Raw genomic sequence first — 22,586 nt, forward strand, 5'->3', positions numbered from 1 at the left:
TGGAGTTTTAGACATTAATTTAAATCTTAAACCAAGCATTCCTAAAGAAAGGACCAGAACTAAATGGAAAATTTGATGTTCAAATACAAAATTCAAGAGAAACATGAAAAAGTAAATAAGAAAAAGGCAAAAAAAATTTAAAAGCTTCAGTAAGGTCAAATTGATCATATTCCTATATGGAAAAATAATATCTATAACTCTTAAAAATTATTTGCATTATCATAGTAGATAGAAGAATTATTCATAGGCAATGGTTGTGGTATTAAGTTGTTCAAGTTATGTAAAAAAATTGGGGGGGGACAAAAAAGAGGAAAGTACTAAGAAAAACTTGAAGAAGAAAAATAGGATAAATATACCACATAAAGAGGCACATGGGGGGTGGGGTGGGGTGGAGAATACTATTATAAGAAGAGGAGGAAGAAAGTGAAAATAAGTAATACTTAAACCTTACTCTCCGAGGAATCAGTTTTGAGAGGGAAGAAAAGCCAGATCTATTGGTGTACAATTCTATCTTATCCTACAGGGAAGTTGAGAGGGAATAACAAAGGGTGGAGTGTGGTGGGGAGTATTAATAGGGAAGGAAAGGTTGCTGTGGGGGAGGGGCGATTAATAGACATTAAAGAGAAATAAGAGGGGAATAAGAAGGGAGGGGGTGGGAAAGAAAGTAAAATAAAGTGGGGAAAAGGGGGACTGATTAAAAGAAAAACACTGGTGTAGAGAGAAATAGTAAACAAATAAATGGCAGGACTAAAAAAAGAAATCGAAATGATGGGGAATACATAGGTGGTAATCATAACTCTGAATGTGAATGGAATGAACTCACCAATAAAATGGAAGAAAATAGCAGAGTGGATTGAAAACCAAAATTTTACCATATGTTGTCTACAAGAAAAACACATGGATCAGGTAGACACACACACAGGGTAAAGGTAAGAGGCTGAAGTAGAAATTATTGAGCATCCACTGAGAAAAAGAAGGCAGATGTCACAATCGTGATATTTGACAAAGCCAAAGTAAAAATAAATCTAATTAAAAGAGATAAGGAAGGTTATTACATCCTGATAAAAGGCAGTATAGACAATGAAGAAATATCAGTATTCAATATGTATTCATCAAATGGTATGGCATCCAAATTTCTAAAGGAGAAACTATCCGAACATGAGGAGGAAATTTAGATAGTAAAACTATACTAGTGGGAGACCTCAATCTTCCTCTATCAGATCTAGACAAATCAAACCAAAAAATAAAAAAGAAAGAAGTAAGAAATGTAAATGAAATCTTAGAAAAATTAGAGTTAATAGACATATGTAGAAAAATAAATAGGGACAAAAGGGAATACACTTTCTTTTCAGCAGCATATGGTACACTCATAAAATTTGACCATGTAATAGGGCATAAAAACATTGGAAACAAATGCAGAAAGAAGAAATAATAAGTGCAATTTTTTTCAGATTGTAATACAATAAAAATTATAATTAGTTAGGGTACATGGAGAGGCAAATGAAAAATTAATTGGAAATTAAATAATCTGATTCTCCAAAACTAGTTGGTTAAAGAACAAATCATAGAAACATTTAATGATTTCTTTTTTTAAAAACCCTTATCTTCTGCCTTGGAACTAAGAGTGGTAAGGACTAGGCAATAGGGATTAAGTGACTTGCCCAGGGTCACATAGCTAGGAAGTGTCTGAGGCCAGATTTGACCCTAACCTCCTATCTCTAGGCCTGACTTTCAATCCACTGAGCTACCCAGCTGCCCTCAGAAACAATTAATGATTTCATTGAAGAGAATGACAATGAAGAAACTACATATCAAAGTTTTTGAGATACTAAAAAAAACAGTACTCAGGGGAAAATTTATATCACTGAGTGCACTTATTAACAAAAAAGAGAAAGAGAAGATTATAAAATGGGTATGCAACTAAAAAAATAGAAAAAGAATAAATTAAAAATCTTCAGATAAAGATGGAATTGGAAATCCTAAAAATCAAAGGAGAAATTAATAAAACTTAAAGTAAGAAAAATATTGAAGTAATAAATAAGACTAAATCCTGGCATTTAAAAAAAACATATAATATATATAAAGTATTGGTGAATCTAAGAAAAAGAAAGAAGAGAACCAACCTAACAGTATTGTGAATTAAAAGAGTGATCTCACCTTATGACAGAGGCTGGCACTAAAGAAAAAGTGCCAGGCTGAAAAGTGGGTGAAACTGACCGCCTCAATGGGGGAGGAGCCCCAGGAGTTTGGAAGCTGGAGGAGAAAAAGATTCTGGCTGGTGGAGAAGTTGCTCTCTCTGAAGAAAGAAGGTGGAAAAAGACTTTCTCCTGAGGGTTACCCACTTTTCCTGCTAGTGACTGGAAATCTTTCTCTCCAAAATTTCCCAACTGAAAAGACTATTGAGACTTCTGGTCAAGATGGAGGCTTAGAGGCAGCAAAAGTTCAGACCTCTGAAAACCCTTCCTTACCTACCGATCACAAACTGAATGCTCCTAGGGGACTGAAATTCAAACTTAATAACAGGACAGAGCCGGGGAACCCTCCTCCTGGCCTCAGATCAAAAGGTATGCCCCCCCAAAAGCCGGAATCCTAGATCATTCTGGTCTAAGGGGAAGGCAGAAGGAAGGTCCCAGGACCCCTCCCCCCCAAACCAGAGCTCTGAGCCCACAAGAGCAGCAGGAACATCAGGGCTGGCAAAAGGGCCTCAGGGCCGGATGTTCTGAAGGGCGCACCTTGAAAGCAACCTGAGCCAGTCTCGGGGGGGGGGGTTCAACACAGACAGCAGGGAAACAGAGAGAGAAGGGGTGGGGGGCTCTATCTGAGTCTCACCAGAGGTTTTTGCTTTGGGGCATATCCAGACCAACCCAACTGAACCTAATCCCATCAGGAGTCCTCAGAGCTCAGGGAGTCCAGAACCCCTTCCCCTTAGAGTGCAGGGTCTGCTGAAAGGACAGAAACCTCAGGCCCTGCAAAGGGGGTTCTCCGAAGGGCTTACTTTGAAAGTAACCTGGGCCAGTCTCAGGGGCATCCAACACAGATGGCAGGGAAACAGAGAGAGACAGGTGGGGGGGGGGGCTCCATCTGAGTCTCACCAGAGGTTTTTGCTTCAGGGCACATCCAGACCAACCCAACTGAACCTAATCCCATCAGGAGCTCTCAGAGCTCAGGGAGGCCAGTACCCCTCCCCCCTTAGAGTTCAGGGTCTTCTGAAAGGACAGAAACTTCAGGGCTGGCAAAGGCACTGAGGTACCTTGTGGACAGTACTGTGCCAGGCTCAGAGCATGGAAGTAAGGCAGAGGAGAAGCAACTGGAGGGAACTGAGAGCAGTAACACCTGAAACGCCGGCAGGCAGGGGAGGGCATACCCTGGGCTTTCCCAGAAGACAGCGCAGCTGCAGAGAACGGACAATTTGCTGGGGCTAAATCCTTGAACCATCTGACAGATACACTAAGAGCCAGTTCTCCTCACTCAGATAGAGATGGCAATCAGTACAGAAGTGCAAAAGCCTCCAAACACAAAGAAAAGCAAGAAGAAAGGGGTGACTTTGGACACATTTTATGGAGCAAAAATACAAAATACAAAGGAGATAGAAGAGGAAACACAGACAAATGCTCCAAAACCTTCCAAAGGAAATGGAAATTCTCCACAAACTCCTGAAGAATTTAAATTGGGAATTATCAAAAAGCTGGAAGCCTACTGGCAAGAAAAATGGGAAACAATGCAAAAGGAACTCAGCAATATGAGAGACCAAATTATGCAAATGCAGAAACAGCTCAAAGCCTCAAAAAACAGGTCAGACCAAACGGAAACGGAAAACCAGTCTTTAAAGGTCAGAATCAGGCAACTGGAAGACAATAATCTTGCAAAAGAGCAAGAATTAATAAAGCAAAGTCAAAAGACTAAAGAAATAGAAGACAACATAAAATATCTCACTGACAAGGTGACAGACCTGGAAAACAGAGGAAGGAGAGACTCTCTGAGAATCATTGGTCTACCAGAAAAGCCAGAAATAAACAGTAATCTTGATATCATAATACATGATATCATCAAAGAAAACTGCCCAGAGATTCTAGAAAAAGGGGACAAAATATGCATTGAAAGAGTTCACAGAACACCCTCTAAATCCCCAAAAGACAACTCCCAGGAATGTAATTGCCAATTCCAAAGCTTCCAAGCAAAAGAAAAAATCTTACAAGAAACCAGAAAAAAAAAACAATTTAAATATATAGGAACACCAATCAGGGTCACACAGGACCAAGCAATCTCCACTCTGAATGACCATAAGGCATGGAACATGATATTCAGAAAAGCAAGAGAGCTGGGTCTTCAACCAAGAATCAGTTATCCATAAAAACTGACTATATACTTCCAAGGGAAAGTATGGGCATTCAACAAAATACAAGATTTCCAAACGTTTGTAAAGAAAAGCCCAGAGCTCTGTGGAAAGTTTGATATCCAAACACGAAGAGCAAGAGAAACATGAAAAGTTAAATATGAAGGGAAGGGAAAAGGAGGAAAATGTTATCTTTTTCTTTTATTCAAACTCTCTTCTATAAGGACTACTTTCATATCAATTTATATATATTAATATGTGGAGAAAATGTAATGTGTAACCCTGAAAAATTGTATCCATCATTACAGTAGTAAGAAGAATCATGCATAGGGAAAGTTTGGGGCATCAAGATAATATGGAGAAAGTGGGGGGGATAAAAAGAAAGAGGGAAGAAGGAATCATTGATGCTACTAAGATATACTCCAAGAAATAGGAAAAAAAAACTAAAAAGAATAATCTTTCTCACACAAAGAAACACATGGAAAGGGGAGGGGAAGAATTCTCCTATAAGAAGGAGAGGAAGAGACTTTTTACTTAAACATTACTCTCAGTGAAATCAACTCTGAGAGGGAAGAGCATCCAGATCCTATGGGATCTTTAATTTTATCTTATCCAATGGGGTAAGGGAGAAGGGAAAACTAAGGGAGTTAGGAGGGGAGGGGGGAAAAAGGGAGTGAATGAGAGGGGAGAAAGGGAGGAAAAAAAGGGAGGGGCTAGAAAGGGAAACATAACAAGGGAGGGGACTAGGGGGACTGATTTAAAGTAAATCACTGGCTTAAAAGGTTATAGCTAAAGAAGAAAGGTCAGAATTAGGGCAGAATATCAAAATGCCAGGGAGTCCACAAGTGATAATCATAACTTTGAACGTGAATGGGATGAACTAACCCATAAAACATAGATGAATAGCCGAATGGATTAGAATCCAAAACCCTACCATATGTTGTCTTCAAAAAACACACATGAGGCAGATAGACACTCACAAGGTCAGAATTAAAGGATGGAGTAAGACCTTCTGGGCCTTAACTGATAGAAAGAAGGCAGGAGTTGCAATCATGATATCTGACAAAGCCAAAGCAAAAATAGACATGATTAAAAGGGATAGGGAAGGTAAATATATTTTGTTAAAAGGAACTTTAGATAATGAGGAAATATCACTAATCAACATGTATGCACCAAATGGTATAGCACCCAAATTTCTAATGGAGAAACTAGGAGAATTGAAGGAGGAAATAGACAGTAAAACCATATTAGTGGGAGACTTGAACCGACCACTATCAAATTTAGATAAATCAAACCAAAAAATAAACAAGAAAGAGGTAAAAGAGGTGAATGAAATCTTAGAAAAATTAGAGTTAATAGACATATGGAGAAAAATACATAGGGACAAAAAGGAATATACCTTCTTTTCAGCACCACATGGCACATTCACAAAAATACATCATACACTAGGTCACAGAAACATGGCACTCAAATGCAGAAAAGCAGAAATAATAAATGCAGCCTTTTCAGATCACAAGGCAATAAAAATAATGATTGGTAAGGGTACATGGAGAGCCAATCAAAAATTAATTGGAAATTAAATAATATGATACTCCAAAATCGGTTAGTTAGAGAACAAATCATAGAGACAATTAATAATTTCATCGAGGAAAATGACAATGGAGAGACATCCTTTCAAACCTTATGGGATGCAGCCAAGGCAGTACTTAGAGGAAAATTCATATCCCTGAGTGCATATATTAACAAATTAGCGAGGACAGAGATCAAGGAATTGGAAATGCAAATCAAAAAATTCGACAACAAACAAATTAAAAACCCCCAGAAGAAAACCAAACTAGAGATCCTAAAAATTAAGGGAGAAATTAATAAAATCGAAAGTGACAGAACTATTGAGCTAATAAACAAGACTAGAAGCTGGTACTTTGAAAAAACAGACAAAATAGACAAAGTACTGGTCAATCTAATTAAAAAAAGGAAAGAAGAAAGGCAAATTAATAGCATCAAGGATGAAAAGGGGGATCTCATCTCCAATGAAGAGGAAATTAAGGCAATCATTAAAAACTACTTTGCCCAACTATATGGCAATAAATATACCAACCTAGTTGATATGGATGAATATTTACAAAAATATAAATTGCCTAGACTAACAGAAGAAGAAATCGATTTCTTAAATAATCCCATATCAAAAAATGAAATCCAACAGGCCATCAAAGAACTTCCTAAGAAAAAATCCCCAGGGCCTGATGGATTCACCAGTGAATTCTATCAAACATTCAAAGAACAGCTAACTCCAATACTATACAAACTATTTGACATAATAAGCAAAGAGGGAGTTCTACCAAACTCCTTTTATGACACAAACATGGTTCTAATTCCAAAGCCAGGCAGGCCAAAAAAAGAGAAAGAAAATTATAGACCAATCTCCCTAATGAATATAGATGCAAAAATCTTAAATAGGATACTAGCAAAAAGACTCCAGCAAGTGATCAGATGGGTCATCCACCACGATCAAGTAGGATTTATACCAGGGATGCAGGGCTGGTTCAATATTAGCAAAACTATCCACATAATTGACCACATCAACAAACAAACCAACAAGAACCACATGATTATCTCAATATATGCAGAAAAAGCCTTTGATAAAATACAACACCCATTCCTACTAAAAACACTAGAAAGCATAGGAATAGAAGGGTCATTCCTAAAAATAATAAACAGTATATATCTAAAACCATCAACTAATATCATCTGCAATGGGGATAAACTAAATCCATTCCCATTAAGATCAGGAGTGAAACAAGGATGCCCATTATCACCTCTATTATTTGACATTGTATCAATTAGTATCAATATTAGTATCAATTGTATCAATAGTAGCAATTAGAGAAGAAAAAGAAATTGAAGGCATTAAAATGGGCAAGGAGGAGACCAAATTATTGCTCTTTGCAGATGACATGATGGTCTACTTAAAGAATCCTAGAGATTCAACCAAAAAGCTAATCAAAATAATCAACAACTTTAGCAAAGTTGCAGGATACAAAATAAACCCACATAAGTCATCAGCATTTCTATATAATTCCAACACAGCTCAGCAGCAAGAACTAGAAAGAGAAATCCCATTCAAAATCACCTTAGACAAAATAAAATACTTAGGAATCTATCTCCCGAGACAAACACAGGAACTATATGAACACAACTACAAAACACTTTCCACACAACTAAAACTAGACTTGAACAATTGGAAGAACATTAACTGCTCATGGGTAGGACAAGCCAATATAATAAAAATGAATATCCTACCCAAACTCATCTATCTATTTAGTGCCATACCCATGGAACTTCCAAAAATTTTTTTTTACTGATTTAGAAAAAACCATAACAAAGTTCATTTGGAAGAACAAAAGGTCAAGGATATCCAGGGAAATAATGAAAACAAATACAAAGGAAGGGGGCCTTGAAGTCCCAGATCTCAGACTATATTATAAAGCAGCAGTCACCAAAACAATCTGGTACTGGCTAAGAGACAGAAAGGAGGATCAGTGGAATAGACTGGGGGCAAGAGACCTCAGCAAGACAGTATATGACAAACTCAAAGTTCCCAGCTTTTGGGACAAAAATCCACTATTTCATAAAAACTGCTGGGAAAATTGGAGGACAGTGTGGGAAAGATTAGGTTTAGATCAACACCTCACACCCTACACCAAGATAAATTCAAAATGGGTGAATGACTTGAACATAAAGAAGGAAACTATAAGAAAATTAGGCGAACACAGAATAGCATACATGTCAGACTTTTGGGAAGGGAAAGATTTCAAAACCAAGCAAGACTTAGAAAGAGTTACAAAATGCAAAATAAATAATCTGGAATACATCAGATTAAAAAAGTTTTTGTACAAACAAAATCAATGTAACCAAAATCAGAAGGGTAGCAACAAATTGGGAAACAATCTTTATATAAACCTCTGACAAATGTTTAATTACTCAAATTTACAAAGAACTAAATCAATTGTACAAAAAATCAAGCCATTCTCCAATTGACAAATGGGCAAGGGACATGAACAGGCAGTTTTCAGATAAAGAAATCAAAACTATTAATAAGCACATGAAAAAGTGCTCTACATCTCTTATAATCAGAGAGATGCAAATCAAAACAACTCTGAGGTATCACCTCACACTTAGCAGATTGGCTAACATGACAGCTATGGAAAGTAATGAATGTTGGAGGCGATGTGGCAAAGTGGGGACACTAATTCATTGCTGGTAGAATTGTGAATTGATCCAGCCATTCTGGAGGGCAATTTGGAACTATGCCCAACCAGCGATAAAAGACTGTCTGCCCTTTGATTCAGCTATAGCACTGCTGGGTTTGTACCCCAAAGAGTTAATAAGGAAAAAGACTCGTACAAGAATATTCATAGCTGCACTCTTTGTGGTGGCCAAAAATTGGAAAACGAGGGGATGCCCATCAATTGGGGAATGGCTGAACAAATTGTGGTATATGTTGGTGATGGAATACTATTGTGCTAAAAGGAATAATAAAGTAGAAGTATTCCATGGAGACTGGAACAACCTCCAGGAAGTGATGCAGAGCGAAAGGAGCAGAACCAGGAAAACATTGTGCACAGAGACTGATACACTGTGGTACAACCGAAGGTAATGGACTTTTCCATTAGTGTCAATGCAATGTCCCTGAACAATCTGCAGGGCTCTAAAAAATACTATCCACAAGCAGAGGATAAACAATGGGAGCAAAAACACCGATGAAAAGCAACTGCTTGACTACAGGGGTTGAGGGGATATGACTGAGGAGAGACTCTAAATGAACACTGTAATGCAAATACCAACAACATGGAAATGGGTTCGAATCAAGAATATATGCGATACCCAGTGGAATTGCGTGCCGGCTAGGGGAGGGGGGATGGTGAAGAAAAGAAAATGATCTTTGTCTCCAATGAATAATGTTTGGAAATGAACAAATAAAATAATGTTAAAAAAAGAAAAGAAAAGAAAAGAAAAGACTATTGAAAAAGAAAAAGAAAAGAAAGACATCTTAAATTTCTTTCCGACTTTATTTCAGCTCCTGTTGCCCTGAGTCTGTTGACCCTGTAGCCAAGGGGCCAAAGCCAGGGTGGTTCAATCTGACTTTCTCCCAGGGGGCTCAGGCTGTGACGGCCTGAGTTCCCCCTAAACTCAAGGAGAGAGGGAAAAGGTTTTTAAATAGAGTCAGGGATCCTCTTTCCCCACTTTCCTTTCCCATTCTTTCCCTGCTAGTTATTCTTTATTAACTCCTGATTGAGTTGACATTAAAATAATTATCTGTTCCCCAAGCTGTGAATCAAGTATGAGTGAACAGATCAAGGGGAGACCTTTTGGTCTTGAGTAGTGGAGGGGGGACAAGAGGAACAAGAGCAAATATGAGAGAGCAGCTCTAGCTAAGGAGGGAAGGGATAAGGAGGAAAATCTTCAAAACCCCTCTCCTCTCTTTGAGCCAACCTTAAACATCAGCTGTCTCCCCAGAACCCTGCTTTGAAAAGGGAGGTTCTCCTCTCTTTCCCCCTCTCTATACTGAAAGTCTTAACCCCTCTAATAAAAATTAACCTCCTCTCGAATACAACCTCTAATGCAGAGGAAATTAAGGTAATTATTAAGAACAATTTTGCCCAATTTTATGGCAATAAATATGGCAGTCTAGGTGAAATGGATCAGTGTTGACAAAACTATAAATTGCCTAGATTAACAGAAGAGGAAAAGGAAGACTTAAACTATCCCATATCAGCAAAAGAAATTGAACCAACCATCAAAGAACTCCCGAAGGAAAAAAATCACCAGGGCCAGATGGGTTCACAAGTTCACAAACATTTAAAGATCAATTAATCCCAATACTCTACAAAGAATTTGATAAAATAGGCAAAGAAGGAGTCTTACAAAATTCTTTTCATGACACAAACATCAGACACAAACAGGAAGATCAGAAATAGAGAAGGAAAACTATAGACCAATCTCCTTAATGAACATAGATGCAAAAATATTAAGTAAAATACTAGCTAAAAGGCTATAACAAGTTATCATAAGAATTATTCACTATGAACAGGTGGAATTTATAACAGGAATGTAAGAATGGTTTACTATTAGGAAAACCATCTGCATAAGTGATCATATCAATAATCAAAGCAACAGAAATCACATGATTATCTCAATAGATGCAAAAAAAGCCTTTAACAAAATACAATACCCATTCTTATGGAAAACACTAGAAAATATAGAATTAGAAGAGCCTTTCCTTAAAATAATAAACAGTATTTATTTAAAACCATCAGGAAGTATCATCTGTAATGGGGATAAATTAGATGCCTTTCCAATAAAATCAAGAGTGAAGTAGGGATGCCCGTTATCACCACTACTATTTAATATTGTAATAGAAATGCTAGCAGTAGCAATTAGAGAAGAAAAAGAAATTGAAGGGATCAAAATAGGCAATGAGGAAACTAAACTATCACTCTTTGCAGAAGACATGATGGTATATCTACTGTAAAGAAATATTTGTTAACTAATTAAGAGTTCATTAGGAAATAGAGTTAAGTAGCATAATTTATTGATAGCTACATAAGAGAGATTAAGTTGGGTTTCTTTAAATCTGAATGGAATATGAGGGATGATTGATGGGAGAGTATTTTCTCAAAGAGCTTTGAGAAAGGCAGTTGATATAACCGTTCACTTCTTGGGCTGAACTGAACAAGGAAGGTGATCCAAAGAGAGTGGCTCTTCGAGTTTAGAAAATCTTGGTGAATTTATGTCCTGAGAATAAATCATTTTATCCAGCCCGATAAGAGTTTGTTGGGTGCAGTACTTGTGACGGCTCCAATAGATGGCAGTAAAGTCTGATCTATTAGAGAGGGGAAGGCAGTAGAATCTCTGATCAGCTTGAAATCACATCTGAGCAGCAGGAAAGAAACAAATTGGGGAAAAAAATTTATAACCAAAACCTCTGACAAAGGTCTCATTTCTCAAATTTATAAGGAGCTAAGTCAATTATACAAAAAATCAAGCCATTTCTCAATTGACATATGGTCAAGGGACATGTATAGGCAGTTTTCAAATAAAGAAATAAAAACTATCAATATGCACATGAAAAAGTGTTCTAAATCTCTCATAATTAGAGAAATGCAAATCAAAACAATGTTGAGGTACCATCTCACAGCTAACAGATTGGCCAATCAAGGAAAATAATAAATGTTGGAGGGGATGTAGCAAAATTGGGACACTAATGCATTGCTGGTGGAGTTATGAATTAATCCTGACATTCTGGAAGGCAATTTAGAATTCTATGCAAAGAGTTTTAACAGAATGCATACCCTTTGATCCATCAATACCACTGCTGGGTTTGTACCCCAAAGAAATAATTAGGAAAAATACTTGTACAAAAATATTCATAGTCATGCTCTTTGTGTTGGCAAAAAGTTGGAAAATGAGGGGGTGTCTCTTGATTGGGAAATGACTGAACAAATTGTGGTATATGATGGTATTGGAATACTATTGTGCTGTAAGGATTGATGATCTGGAAGCTTTCCATATGAGCTGGGAGAAACTCAACAAATTGATACAGAGTGAAATAAACAGAACAAAGAACATTGTACACAGAAAGTAAAACACTGTGGAAAAATCCAATGTAATGGACTTTGCTACTAGTAATGCAACAAGCTAGGACACTCCTGAAGGACTTATGTAAAAGAATGCTATCCACAATGAGAGAAAGAACTATGGGAGTATAAATGCAAAAGAAAAACATACGATAGTACTTATCACATGTATATATGAGTATGTGATTTGGTGTTTTGGCCTTAAGAAAAATCACTCTTTAGCAATAATGAATAATCTGGAAATGGGTATCAAGTGACAACATTTGTATGATTCAATGGAATTGCTTCTCTGCTCTGGGAGTTGGTAGGGAAGAGGGGAGAGAAAGAAAATGAATCATGTAAACATATAAACATATTTTTAAAAAACCCTACACAAACTGATGCAGAGTGAAAGAAGTAGGACCAGGAGAATATTGTACATAGTAACATCAATATTGTGATATGAGCAAATGTGATAAAACTTAGCTACTCTCAGCAATACAATGATCCAGGACAATTCAGAGGGACTTATGACAAAGAATGTTATCCATCTCCAGAAAAAGAACTTCAGGAGCCAAAATGCAAATCAAAGCATGCAATTTTTCATTTTATTTCCATTTTTGTTTGGGGGTTTGGGTTTTATATGATTATTCTCTTATGAAAATGAATAATATGGAAATAAATACATTTTATATCTCAGATTAAGTTGCTTGCCAGCTCTGGGAGGGGAGAGGGAAGGGATGGAGGGAGACAATATGGATCATATAACTTTGGAAACTTATGTGCAAATTTGTTACTACATGCAATTGGTAAAAAATAGAATATCTTTATTACAAAAAAATCCTAATAAATAATTATAAAATTAAAACATGGCCTCCAGAGCATTTCAATTGTAACAAGTGGTGACCTACAAATAAGGAATCTGAATTCCTTTTCTTTTTTTTTTTGCCTTTTCCTAAGTTGTTTTTTTTTCTCTATGGAATGTCAACTGTAGAGTAGAAAGTTTTAAAGTTCTGTATTCATGAGAAGCTCAGACTGTCAGGAAGGAAATTTGGTTAAGATTTATGATGTTGTACCTGTTGTATGTGTATTTCTTATGAACTGGCTTCCTCTGGGTTTGTTTGTATTCTTGCAAAAAATATTGTGGATTTTTTTTTTGACCGGAGAGAGAAGAATGGGTAAAGTCAGAAAAGTTAAAGGAAAACCTACAGTAAAGTCAGCAAGGGAATAAAAACACCACAGTCAGAAAGATAAAAGGAAGAACAATATCAGTTTGGTTTTTAGAATATAGGAGCAAGAGAGAATTTTTTGTCAATTTTTTTGTCTTGATTAAAAAAAAATACAAACTAAACTGTGGATAGGCAGTTCAGCCAACCACATGACCTATATTATAAGGAAGAGAGGGTTAGAGCAAGTTTGCAGAGACATGATACTAATGGGGAGAAAATTCTAGAATGGGAAAATAATGGAGAGACAGTTAACTGAGGTTTTGGGGTCTTTCTCTGATTTGACTTGGAGACACAGGCTGCTTTTCCTTAGTGGCTCATAGTACCCTATACTACCCTGAATTCCCTATCCTGTCTTGCTGTCTGGCTGCCCTGCTGTTCTGCTACTCTGTTGCCCTTCTACTTTGCTGTTCCTGGTGATCCTGAATCATTTGGCGTCTGAGTGTGAGACCAGGCCTGGGTCTTTTGGGATCTAGGACCTTCCCTGGGACGATTAGGCTTACACAGACCCATTCCTCAAAACCAGCTAAGGGGGGGCTTAGTTTAGCTTAGTCAAGATCAGGGACTGGGAATTTTAGGCAGTGAGGAGAGGAGTAGTGTAGGAAAATCACTTTGAAGAAATCTCTGTGAAGGTATTAGTTAGACAAATTAGCTTTAGGTTATCCCATACACTTCTACCGTATTCTTTTTTATTAAACCTACTTTTCATTTCACTGTGGGCAATGTGTGTAGTTTCAGACCAGGATTTGCCTGGCTTGGTTTTGTTGGCCCTCCAAAACCTGTTAATCTTCTGATTCTGGCCCAAACCTATTAGAAAAACCCTTAAAAAGGGGACCTCTGGAGTCAGTAACTCAAAGGTAAAGCAGTTTCTGGGTTTTTTTTTTTTTGGTTGCTTTTTTTTTTAATGAAATGGGAAACGAACTCTATAAGAACCCTGTTCCATGAGGATCTTCTTTACTAGGCTGCTTATCTCATGGGAACAAGGTCCACTGCCAAAAGAGCTGGGAAAGACAAAAAAAAGGAAGCTTAGCCTTTGTAAGAAATGGTTGAAAACCATGATTACACTAGCTAGGGACTCCCTTTGCCCTCTTTTTGGAATTTTTGCCTTGAAGATACTGAAAAAGTTAAAATCAGCTATTGGGAATAGAAGTTCCAAAGAGTTAGATTATTATTATCTTTGGGCTACCATCTTTGATCATTCCACAAAGGTACAACCAAATAGCCTAATCCTTAACCAGTCCTTCCTTACTCTTTCATTCTTTTTTCCTCCCCCAGCAACCTCTACCTTTTTCCTGGCCTTCCTCCACCCCACTGATTTGTTTGTCCCGCCCCCCGCCCCTTTTCCTTTTCTGAGACTCCTGGCTGCTTCCCCTTCCTTTTCAACCTCCCCACAATCTGCCACCACTTTCTTTGTTTCTCACTTGCCCATGCATTCTTTTTGCCTAGGCCCAAGCTCCACCTCTATTTTCTTTCACCATTGTGGTCCCTCCTATTTTATTTTCTCCCTGAAGCCTCTCCCATCTCCATTCATCTCCTTTCTCCCAGGCCAGCCTCCAGTTCCTCCCCTGTCTAGATCAGAACACCCACCCCACTTCTCAGCTTCTGTCCCAGACCCACCCATCTACCTCCTCTCTGCTCCACACAGACTTTAGACTCAATAGTAATGAATAATGACCACTAAGATTATGTTTCACTTGAGAGAAGTTACCCCACCCTACTGAAAGGGTAATATGGTAAAATTAAGACAACATTTATCTTTTAGGCCCACTTATATCAGCATGCTGTGGAGAGATGTCCTCAGATTTGACATGGATCCTGCTGTGATGGTACCTCAATTTGAAATTTTTTAGGGTTTAATCTGAGTTGAAGTGACATAATGGATTTGAAGCATACCTTAGTCCCTGAAGGAGAAAGACAGGCAATTTTGGAGCTATCAAAAATCCTTAGATTGAGAATGGGAAATAGTGGCTATTTATAGGACCCACAATGGAACCCCAATAATCCTGAGGACTATGTGAGGTTACATGATTCTAGGAAAGCTTTGCTAAAAGAAAGATGGGGCTGTTCTACTCACTGGAAAATTGGCATAAATTTGAATATGTTGCTTAAGAAGATAATGAAAATCCAAACCAGTTTTATAATTGAGCATGCAGAGCAACTAAGGGGTACACAGGTTGAGATCCTGTTAAACCCACTGATGCTCATATCATCCATCATCATTTTGCCTCTCAATCCTTTCTGAAAATGAAGCCATTTTTACAAGCATTGCTCAGACTGACCTTTTTTTTTTTAATAAATATAGAACAGTTGATACATGCAGCTTATTTTTGAAGTATGTGAGAGAAAGGAAAAGGAAAAAAGTTGAAAAGAGAAATTGGAAAAAATTAAACAAGATAGGGAAAATGAAACATCTATCTTGGGTCCTATTTTGACATCTGCAGTTGAGCAACTCATAGCTCCCTAATGAGAAGCCATTAAGACTCAGACTCAGGCAATGAATAATGACCCCAAACCTAGTGTCAATACATAATTTTTTTCTGTAGAAGACTAGACTACGTACCAATAAATTGTAAGAGGAAAAAATCAGGAGTTCAGAAACAGAAACTGGAATAATAATAGAGGCTCTAATAGAGCTGGTACTTCTCACAATATCAACCATAGTGTTCCTTAAGGGAACTGTAGTCATTATAGGGGATGCCAGAGGAATCATGACTTATGATGATGGGAGAGAGGGTAAAGGGCTTTGTTGTGTAAGTGTAATAACTTTTTTTCCCAAACCCTGATGCTTTGCTCCCACTTATTCCAGTCTGTTCCTCTCCCCCCGCCCCAGTAAAGAGCCTCATGTAATCCTTAAGGTTAGGGACACTTACTATGACTGTTTCTTGGACACTGGGGCTTCTAGATCTGTCTTAGTGAGCAAACATGATTCTGAATGTACCTCAATTGGGTTTTTAAATGGGGTTGGGGTGTCAAGTAAGCCTCACAATTTTTGTAAGCTTTTTCTTCACTTTTGTGTCTATTGGGGCCTCTGACAGTAAAACACTCATTCCTTCTAATGCCTGAATCCCCTATGAATCTCTTTGACAGAGATCTCCTATGTAAACCCAGAGTCACAAAATCTTGCTCTCCAGATGTCTCTTTGTCTCTACAATTGCCTATGGATTTTCTATCTTTATTCCCAGTTCTTCATGACAATTAGGGAATAGCAGCCCATCTCTTTGAAATTCCAACAGATATCCCTGAATATCTCTAAACCTTCTCTTCTTATGATACATAACTGTTTAAGCTTGTTGTTCTTGTTACTATCAGACTAAAAATAGGCTCCCTACCTTCTATTCTTCAGTATCCTTTATTCAAGAAAGCTATTGAAGAAACAACTCCAATCTTGATGCATTGACTGAACAAAGAATCATAACTTCATGTAAATCCCAATATAATTTGTCAGTTCTTCCAGTAAAAAATCTCAAGCCAGAGTCCAGATGTGAAGCCTGTTTACCATTTTGTGTAGGATTTGCATGCAACTAATACCTAAGCATCCAATGGTGCCAAACTCTACAACTATCACCTCAATTCCTAATAAGGTTACATGTTTTACAGTGATAGAACTCTATTCTGCTTTCTTTTACTTTCTTATCCATATAAATTCTAGGAAAATATTTACTTTCACCTAGAAAGGTTCATAGAGGAAATGGACTGCCTGCCTCAGAGGTATGTAGAGTGCCCAACTTTATTCTTTCAAATTTTACAGCAGAATTTAGCTACCATTTTTAAGAGTGCTACTTTAGTTCAGTATGCAGATGATCTGCTTTTAGTTGCACCAGATGCAGACATGTCATGATGATTACTATTTCCTCTTAGATCTCCACTGGAAGGACCAGAATGTCTCTGAGTCAAAGATGCAAGGGTGCCTTCCAAAAGAGGAATATTTAGTTTTTATTTTTAGCTGCTGGAATCTATTCTATTTCTCCCAAATTCATTTAAGCTATTCAGTGATCTCTGTTCTCTTTTCTAAGAGACAATTGAGAGCAATCCTGGAAATTGGAGAGCAAGAATGGAGAGCAATCAGTCCCTGAACTTCTTCAATTAGATTCCCAACACCTGTCAGTTATCACAGAATTTAAAAAGGCCATTCTGTCTGCCTCTGCCCTAGGAATTCCAGACTACAGAAAGTTATTGACATTGTATGTACATGAACAGAAAGGAGTGACTTCTGGGGACTTAACTCAAGTCTTAGGTCCCACATCAGAAATAACCCACTATTCTGTATAGTTAAATGCAGTGGCTGCTAGAGCACCACCCTGCCTTCAGGCTGTGGTGGCCATAAGTCTCTTAGTGGAGAAGGCCTCTGACATAGTCCTGGGTTCTCTTTTAACTATCCTCTGCCTCCTGTGAAGTTGAGGCATTACTGTTCCAATATAAAACACAGGCATTTTTAGATCAAAGACTTGGTATGTATGAGATGACTTGTTAGGGAATGAAAATATCACTCTTAAAACATATAGTTCTTAATCCTGCAACATTTCTCCTTGGTTTGCCATTTTTAGGGAAACCAAGACATGATTTTCTATCTGTAGTTGACATGATTGAGAAGCCCTGGGATGATCTCTCTGATTCCCCTTTAGAAAACCAATTTAGTTCTCTACAGTGATGGTTCTTCTTTTATGAGAGAAGGAACATGTGTCACAGTAGTTTCAGGCCATGATAACATTTGAGCAACTTCATTACCTTCAACTTTTAGTTCACAGGCAGCTGGAATAATAGCATTGAGAGAGGTTTGTGAACAACTAAAGAAAAGAGAAAAAGCAACAATTTATACAGGCTCACGGTATGCTTTGAGGTTCTGTCATGCTATTGGGATGTTCTGGATGTAGAGGGGTTTCTTGGCTTCTGCTGGCAAAGCCATTGAAAACTCTGAGATTATTAAAGAACTCCTGTCTGCAGCCTTAGCTATAGTTCATTGTTCTTCCCATAAAGGAAGAACTGATCCTGTCTCTAGTGGAAATCAGCAGGCAGATACTGTAGCTAAGCTTGTGATCTTAGAAGACTCTGAGTTGATTTTTACTCTTATATCTAATGATTAACTAGATTTCTCTCTCTCCTATAATGAACAGGAAGTGGAGAAGTGGAAGTAGAGGTTTAAAACAAAGTAGATTAATGGAGTCTGGGTGTCTTCAAAATGCAAACCCCTACTTCATAGAAGTTTCTACCATCAGATATATATGTTCACAGGAGTGGCCACTTTGGTACTCAGGAGATTGTGGATTCCATAAAAGAGTTTGGGTGGCCCCAGGTATTATTAGTATAGCCACCCATGTGTGTGCTTGTTGCTCTACCGGCTAGGTATATAATCAGCATGCTTTTCAAGCCAAGGCTTTTGGTGGGTGACCTCTGGCTCATATACCTTGTGAGCTTTTGCAAATTGATTTCATCAATATGTCACAAGGTGTACATCATCTCTTGTTATAATGCATTAACTCACTAGATGGATAGAAGCTTTCCCTGGTATTCATGCCACAACTGCTTTTATTGTTAAAATGCTACTGAGGGAATTTGTTCTCCAATTTGACCCTTCAACACACATCAATTCAGATAAGGATATTCATTTTACTGATTCTGTTTTATCACAGATTTATTCTAATTTGAGAATTACTCTCAAAATCTGTACACTCTACCATCCCCAGAGTTCAAGCCAAAATGAATACATGAATAAACATCTTAAAATCATAATTTGAAAACTATGCAGTGAGATTGATTTAAAGTGGCTCAAGATTCTCCCCTTTGCCTTATTCTATCTGTGCAGCATACCTAGAAGATATTTACATATCTCCCTGTTTGAAGTGCTTTTTGGACATACCATTCAGGTTAAACTCTCTTCTCCTAGATATATATCATTTCTAGGAGGATATACTTCTGTCACTTACAATATATAGAAATCACAGGTCAGATAACATGAACTTCATGACTCTGGGACAGCAGTAAAGGCAGGACCTTTGGACTCCTCATTCAATGATACACCACCAGGATACAAGGTATATATAAAAAAACTTTCAGTGAACTAGTAGGACTCAGCCTGCTTGGGAAGGTCTCTTTCTTTTTTTTTTTTAAACCCTAACCTTCTGTCTTGGAGCCAATACTGTGTATTGGCTACAAGGCAGAAGAGTGGTAAGGGCTAGGCAATGGAGGTCAAGTGACTTGCCCAGGGTCACACAGCTGGGAAGTGTCTGAGGCCAGATTTTAACCTAGGACCTCCCATCTCTAGGCCTGGCTCTTAATCCACTGAGCAACCCAGCTGCCCCCAGGAAGGTCTCTTTCAAATGTTGCTGACTACTCTGACTGCCATCAAAATCAGAGAAAATGATATTTGTATTAATTGCTCTTTTGTAAAACTGATACCATCTACTTACACTGATAAATCATATCCTGTAGCTTTCATTGTACATTATTGGCTTTGGGGTTTTTTGGTTTTGTTTCATTTTGTTTTAATTTTTATTCTTATAATTTTGTGATTAGAGATTTATTAGTAGCCAAATTTCATTTACTCCATTTAAAATGCTACTTTATCTGGTGTTATTTTGTTCTCAGTATTATTCCATATTATATTTTTCTCTTTTGGGGTGTATGGGGTATTCAGGGAGGGTAGAATTTCTGGTATGGAGGGCTTGTCGTGCCCTTCTAGGGCAGCTCTCCAGCCTCTGACCCCCACCTGACACCCAGCTCTCACTTGTGGCTCCTAGTAGCTGCTAGCATGCGGCAGCAGCCACACCCCGGGCAAAGGCTTAGACAGGCCGGCTAAACCTTGTGAGAGTAGCCATTGGGTCATCGACCCCTGGTGAACCAGGGCCTTGCTTACCCAGCATGTGAAGACTGCTTCGGCCGAACAGATGGAAGAAACCAATAAGAAGGTCCAACGGCTAAGATGGCGATGCAGCAAAGCACTGTGGAGTGCTTAGGGCGTGTTGGAGCATAAAAGACAACACGGCCATCCAATGCAGCTGAGGAAGTCTCTAGGTGTAACGACTTTTCGTGCCAATGGACCCAGGCTTCCAACGCCGAGAGAGTGGGACTGTCTCTGTGCACCGACTTTTCCACTTAAATCTCCTTCACGCACAAGTGTCTTTGTGCACACTCATCTATCCTAACCCTGCCCACCCTCTTCAAGACCTGCGGCGATGGGGGAGTGGCGACGCAACAGGTAGAGGTGACCACTGGCAGTTGTAGTCATGATCCTGCACGTAGGTGGCCTATAGACTAGTGGTCATTTGGCCCTGTACCCAGGGCAGCAGAGACGTTCAGCAGCATCCTGGGCGACTGAGCAGCCCTCTCTAGGACACCCTAATTAAGGGAGGGGACTAGAAAAGGTGTCCCAAACATTGCCTGCCCTACAAACACCTGGTCAGCACACCACGGTTGACAGGTCATCCCTTTAAGTGGTTGAAATCAAAGAAAACAAAATACAAAGAAACTCCTACTAGGAGCATGGAACATCAGAACATTACTTGACAGAGAGAATACCCCAAGACCTGAGAGAAGAACAGCTCTAATCGGTAAAGAACTGGTGCGATATAACATCAACATCGCAGCCCTAAGCGAAACACGCTTACCAGAAGAGGGATCACTCATCAAACCCACAACTGGATACACCTTCTTCTGGAAAGGTAGAGCCACAAGTGAAGACAAAATTTATGGCGTTGGCCTGGCTCTCAAGACCAGCTTGCTCAAACAGCTGTCAGACTTGCCTGTGGGCATCAGTGAGAGGCTCATGAAGATTCGTTTGCCTCTCAGCAAAGACCACAATCATTAGCGCATATGCCCCTACACTGACCAGCACAGAGGAGACCATCAAGCAGTTCTACTCTGACCTGAGTGCCGTCCTGCACTCAGTGCCCACTAATGACAAACTGATATTACTGGGAGACTTTAATGCCCGTGTTGGCCAGGACCATGAAAGATGGGAAGGAGTGCTTGGCAAACACGGCGTGAGCAAAATGAACAACAACAGCCTTCTGCTACTCAGCAAATGTTCAGAGTTCAAACTCACTATCATGAACACTGTGTTTAAAATGGTGAACAAATATAAAACAACATGGATGCACCCACGATCAAAACAGTGGCATCTCATTGACTACATCATTGTACGCTGGAGAGACATCCAGGATGTACAGATCACCAGAGCCATGAGAGGAGCTGAATGCTGGACAGACCACCAATTGGTTAGAGTGACTCTTCAAATGCGCATTGCGCCTCACCATCCAAAAACGTGCCAGGACAGTTTGCGCATTTTACAATGTGAGTAGTCTTAGAGATCCATCTTATTTGCAAACATTCCAGTCCTGCCTGGACGACAAGCTGTCTGCCAAGGCACCACTCACTGGAAGCTCAACCGAGAAATGGAACCAGTTCAGAGATGTGGTGACAGAAACATCCAAGCAATGTAACCACCAGGACTGGTTCAATGAGAACAACACTGCTATTGAAGACCTATTGAGCAAGAAGAACAATGCCTTTATGGAGTGGGAAAATAACCCAAACTCTGTTCCTAAAAAGGACAGATTCAAGTCTCTCCAAGCCACGGCACAGTGTGAGATCAGGAAGATGCAAGACCAATGGTGGGAAAAAAAGGCAGAAGAAATCCAGCGCTTTGCTGATATGAAAAACTACAAACAATTTTTCAGTACCCTCAAGACTGTCTATGGGTCATTAAAACCCACCACCACTCCCTTGCTATCCTCTGACGGTGACACTCTCATAAAAGATAAAAAAGGCATCAGCAACAGGTGGAAAGAACACTTCAGTCAGCTTCTCAACTGATCCTCTTCAGTCCACCAAAGTGCCCTTGACCAGATCCCCCAAAACCGCACCATTGAACAACTTGACGTCCCTCCTTCAATAGAGGAAGTCCAAAAAGCCATTAAACAAATGAGTGCAGGCAAGGCACCCGGTAAAGACGGGATCCCAACCGAGGTGTACAAGGCCTTAAATGGAAAGGAGCTTCAGGCATTCCATATAGTGCTGACCAGCATATGGGAAGAGAAAGACATGCCCCCAGAACTCAGAGATGCCTCCATCATAGCCCTATACAAGAACAAAGGCACACGAGCAGCCTGTGACAACTACAGAGGCATCTCACTACTCTCCACTGCTGTAAAGATCCTCGCCCGTGTTATACTCAACAGACTCCTGTCATCTGTTTCAGAGCAGAACCTACCTAAATCACAATGTGGTTTCAGACCAGATCGCAGAACCATTGACATGGTCTTCACAGTGAGGCAAATGGAGGAAAAATGCCTTGAGCAGAACCCGAGTCTCTACATTGTCTTCATAGACCTGACAAAGGCGTTCGACACAGTGAACAGGGATGCATTGTGGGTGATCCTTAGCAAGCTCGGTTGCCCAGCAAAATTCGTCAAACTG

Source organism: Monodelphis domestica, chromosome 1 (assembly GCF_027887165.1).
Source record: "Monodelphis domestica isolate mMonDom1 chromosome 1, mMonDom1.pri, whole genome shotgun sequence".
NCBI classification, from domain to species: domain Eukaryota; kingdom Metazoa; phylum Chordata; class Mammalia; order Didelphimorphia; family Didelphidae; genus Monodelphis; species Monodelphis domestica.